The sequence below is a fragment of the Pyxicephalus adspersus genome, unplaced genomic scaffold (assembly GCF_032062135.1).
Source record: "Pyxicephalus adspersus unplaced genomic scaffold, UCB_Pads_2.0 Sca1789, whole genome shotgun sequence".
In the NCBI taxonomy this organism is placed as follows: Eukaryota; Metazoa; Chordata; class Amphibia; order Anura; family Pyxicephalidae; genus Pyxicephalus; species Pyxicephalus adspersus.
The window spans coordinates 1-4,085 of NW_027318796.1; the positions used below are offsets into that span (position 1 = coordinate 1).

General features: G+C 39.8%; 2 non-coding genes across 2 annotated transcripts; one reads left to right on the forward strand and one right to left on the reverse strand.

Moving 5' to 3' along the window:
- Nucleotides 1-592: 592 nt before the first annotated feature.
- TRNAI-AAU (transfer RNA isoleucine (anticodon AAU)) lies at nt 593-666 on the reverse strand. The gene has a single exon. It is a non-coding gene; the product is annotated as a tRNA-Ile (tRNA).
- Nucleotides 667-3,260: 2,594 nt separating this feature from the next.
- On the forward strand, nt 3,261-3,331 carry TRNAG-GCC (transfer RNA glycine (anticodon GCC)). The gene has a single exon. It is a non-coding gene; the product is annotated as a tRNA-Gly (tRNA).
- Nucleotides 3,332-4,085: the final 754 nt, after the last annotated feature.

Genomic DNA, 4,085 nt, shown 5'->3' on the forward strand with positions numbered 1-4,085 from the left:
TACCCTGTGTATGTTTGGTTTTATAGAAAAAAGTTCCTCAGGGAGGCTAGACTGCACAACTTTGAGGACAAGGCTGATTGGATGGAAGGTTGACTGCTTATTGGTTTCTGCTACGGTGGGATTAAAGTGGAATGAGCTTGTCCGTGTCCTACTTGGCTCATCTTTGGAAGAAAGAGAAGGAAATGGATTGGTTGATCTGTGGTGGCTCTTTCACTTAACAACCTCCACCATGTGATTTGGTTGTAAAGAATGGGCAGCAAATTTACAAAAATTTGCTCAAGGAACCCCCAAAACCCTCTGAAGGACCCCTAGGGTTCTACCTGGTTCAACCCTGGTTGAGAAACACTGAACTAGGTGATATGGAGATGGTTTCAAAAGTAAAAATGTTTGAAAATGTGTTATATTTTTTTCTCCATTGAAAAGTTTTGTGTATGTTGCTAGAAATTTGTTCAACATGCAGAATACATTCTTGCCATCTCTTTAGCTTTCCTGGATAGCAATGTACTGTATGTGGTGTAAGCTGGTTATTTACCAAATGTTGTGAATATAATTGAGAGGGCGGCTTAAACACAGCAAGTAGAAAAGAAGCAAATGGCCCGTACGAGGATCGAACCCGCGACCTTGGCGTTATTAGCACCACGCTCTAACCAACTGAGCTAACCGGCCATTGTTGGCACATTAAACTTACAAATTTTCAGGAAATATATACTTCTATCCAGTATACTAGGGACATATTTCTTACCACAAACTGGGTGAATCCAATGGCAGCTGGGTAGCCTATCACAACAAGTACAGTCCCATTCGTGGTACCACCAACTGTTTTACCAGGTTCATTCATCTCAGGGCACCTGTACCACCTACTCCTCATTTTCCTTCTATACCAGCTTCTTATATTTTTCCTTTTCCGGGACCACCATCTCCACATTGTTAACCACTACATCTTCTGAACTTTTAAAAGCTCATGAGAACATACTCCCATCCTATTGTGTGTGAAATTCCCCCACCTACTAGATTGTAAGCTCTTCAGGGCAGGGTCCTCCTCCCAACATTACCATGGCCATCATTTCTGAACTGCAGACCTTACAGTGCTGGAGGATTTTTTGTGAATGATTCACTGACAAAGTCAAATGTAAAAAAGTGAATGTGATCCATCATCACTTTTGCTTGCTTTGTCCTTGTGTTTGCCAGTTTCCACAGAAGGAAAAGCATCTGTGCAGCCAGAACTGACTTCCCACCTCTAGGAGATGCACCATAAACTAATGGCAATAGCAACCCCACTGCAGGCACCACAGCTGGAAGTGCAGTTGCTGTTCAATAATATGTTGTGGTTTAGTTGATCAAAGTAGATGCGTAATAAACAGAAGATCCTGAGTTTATATGTCAGCTGTGTCTAGCTTGTTGAGCTTTTCCAGACAACAAATTCCAAAAAATTAGAAACCTCCAACCACCCCATCCCAGAAACCAAAATCTGTATTTAAAGATATGGGATGGAGAGGAAAGTTCCTCCCTGATGTTGTGAATAATAATATTATGATGTGAGACACAAAAAAGGAGGCATTTCTTGTCACTCATCAGTATCCGCCCAATCTAAAAGTAGTTTTCATGCAAAAATACTTCACCGAAGATTGATACAAGCAAATCATGCATTCCAATAGACCACTAAGTTCTGACCTTGGTTGCAACCCCAAGCTGACTTTGACTTTCTACAAAGCCAAATTAAACCCAAATATTTATTTGGGTTTAATATATATATATATATATATATATATATATATATATATATAAATAAAAAATAAAGCAATCAGGAAAGTCCTTTAATACATGACCAGTAAATCAGTCATTAAAAACTCTAGAGGTGTTAGGAACTGTAGTAGACAGCATGGCAGTGGCAGTTATCTCTCCTTGACCACGGTTCCATCTATTGCCCTCCTATCACCATAAATGGACATGTCACCTCCCATAAAGTGTGGCGCTGTGGCTTAGTTGGTTAAAGCGCCTGCCTAATAAAAAGGAGATCCTGAGTTTGAATCTCAGTACTGCCTAAATATTTTCCATTCTCTTGTTAACAAAGACAGCAAGCATACAGTAACATGAAGCCACACTTCTGTCTTTTTGGTGGATAGAAAATAAGTTGCTTTCTTGTAAATGAAGACATGGAAAATCCTTCTCTGGTACCATCTTGGCCCCCCATTTTTGAGGTGTCTAACAGAAACGTGGACATATAGAAAAGAAGAAACATAATCATATGGGATTTTTAAGGCCGTGAATACCGTAAGAGATATATAAATGTTATTTTATTAATACACAGATAAATATTTATAACAAAAAGTAAATATATCTGTATTGCCTCTTTCACACACAGGAGGCAACAAAAATATAATAAAAATGCATAGCACTACATAATTTTCACCCATTCTTTTTGTAAATGTACATAGTATATACATAAATCCGATGCGTTTCGCAGATAGAATCTGCATCCTCAGAAACGTGGACATGTCTTTGCTGGCACCTGGACACACTTACCTGACACTTGTGTCCTTTTGTTATATGGCTTTTTGACCTAATTTCCAACCTTTCTCACACTGGGTATTTTCATATACCTTATATTTATTTTGTTTTGTAGTATAGGAGGGATGCTATTACCCTTATTGTCATATAAATAGGGCACTTTCATGCCTTATTCATGTTGCCCTGTCCATGTCAGTTTACTGTCTTGTTCCATTGGGGGCCAGTTTAGTGCCTTCTTCTATTACAAGTCAAAGTTTGTCTTCTCTTCTTCCGCTGGGTGTCAGTTTTAGTTTCCTTGGGGGGGGGGGGGGGTGTAGTGTTTTCTTCCATTGGGGTTCATTTTAGTGTCTTCTCCAAACGGGGGTCCATTTAGTGGATTTTATTGGCAGTCATTGTAGTGCCTTGTTACATTGGTGGTTTCAATGTCACATCATCACATTGCTCCACACAAAGTATATTGTATATCTACATGATACTTTATTGTAAGAGCTTTAATATGTCACTCCAGCTATGTTCAGACCTGCCTTGGGATCAAGTGATCCACTGTGGCTCCCAGTCGCTGAAACCTTGGCAGCTGCAAAGTCTCTGCAGATATGGCAGCAGTGGGTGGTATTGAATTGCTCACTGCCACCCCTATTCATACTTCATGGGGTACCACAGGTGAGAGCTACTAGCTGTATCTTCCCTAATACAATTATTAGTACCTTGAGGTTACCTAATTCAAAAGATATGGTGAATTATTCACCATCAATGCATTGGTGGTTCAGTGGTAGAATTCTCGCCTGCCACGCGGGAGGCCCGGGTTCGATTCCCGGCCAATGCAAAATCTTTTACAGCACTTCATAAAAATAAACTTGCCTCACTATATACAAATAGGAGCCACATCACCTCCTGTGTTAGAAATCTCTATGTCACACCGTTGATAAATTGTTAATATTTGTGATATTCAACACAAAAAAGTTATGAGAGGTGGTACCCTAGGGTTACCTAGTTAAACAGAGAGGGCACAAGTTTACTCACCAATGCATTGGTGGTTCAGTGGTACAATTCTCACCTGCCACATGTTATCCCTGGCTTTGATTCCTGGCCAATTCGAAGAGATTTGCAATACTTTCTATAAACTAAAATTGTACCTCATTGTGTATATTTTATATTAATCTCACATCCTCAATGAAAAATTTCCTGGAATAAATCTACGTGTCCTGGTATCATTAAACGTGCTCCTCAATTTAGAAAAATACAAAGCCGCATCACCAACGAAACCTCCTGTGGTAGAAATCTGTATGCAACATCAGCAATGCACCAGACAGCCAACACAGAATATTACATAGATCAGAACTGGGAACATGAACATGGATTCCTCTTTCACAAATTAAAAGGTTTTCAGTTACAAATGAAGACCCCACTCCCAACATTACCATGGCCATCATTTCTGAACTGCAGACCTTACAGTGCTGGAGGATTTTTTGTGAATGATTCACTGACAAAGTCAAATGTAAAAAAGTGGTTCCTTATCTTTAGACATGTGCACAGGAGTTAATTCATTCCTAGCCCTCAGGAGCAGGCCGGGATACCCA